We start from the raw sequence: 781 nt of genomic DNA on the forward strand, positions 1-781 counted from the left end.
AGCTCCCCGTGCCCGGCCGGGCCGGCTTCACCGTGTCACCGATGGGGCTGCAGGCGCCGGCGCGGATCCCTGGAGCGGCCTCTGCTCCCACCGCAGCACGTTTTGAGTGGAAAAAGGTGGTTTTCAGCAGAAGCAGGGCTTCGTGCAGGGCCCGGAGCCGCCCCAAGGCCCCACCGTGGCAGCGCCCGACGCTGCCGGCTCCGGCCCTCGGGCATCGCCTGCGAGGGTGACGCCGGGCAGGGCTGAAGGGCTGAACCCCGGCGGAAACCGGTCCCCCCCCAGCAGCAGCTCCCACACACACTGGTTCGAGCTCTCCCCAGCTCCAGCAGAGCCAGCGCCAGGCCGGAGGGGTTTGTCCTGCCGGCAGCTGCTCCGGAAAAGAGCTGGGGAGAAGCAAGCAGCCGGGAGGAGGGAGCCCGGGGGCAAGAGGGGTCACCGGCCGCCCCGGGAGACCCCCAGCCCTGCCCGGGCCCCCTTCTCGCCCAGGGAACACGGCTGGGAGCCAGGACCGGGAGCCGCCGGCACGATCGAGCTGGGGCCGATCCCGTCCGCGGTGGAAACGCGGAGCTGCCGGGGACCCCCCGCCCCAAAGGCCGAGCTGCGGCTGCTGCCGCCGAGCGGGGACCCCAGAGAGTCGGTGCCGGGAAAGTCACCGGGCCCCAGCCGGGCACCCGCGGGGGATCCCGCACCGGGGCGGGGGGAGGAAAGCGAACCGCTCCCCCGCGGCTGCCAGCGCAGGCAGGGCAGCGACGGCAGCTCCCGTAGCCCCGCGGCCGGGAAA

Source organism: Haliaeetus leucocephalus, unplaced genomic scaffold (genome assembly GCF_000737465.1).
Source record: "Haliaeetus leucocephalus isolate CR32 unplaced genomic scaffold, Haliaeetus_leucocephalus-4.0 Scaffold140, whole genome shotgun sequence".
NCBI classification, from domain to species: Eukaryota; Metazoa; Chordata; class Aves; order Accipitriformes; family Accipitridae; genus Haliaeetus; species Haliaeetus leucocephalus.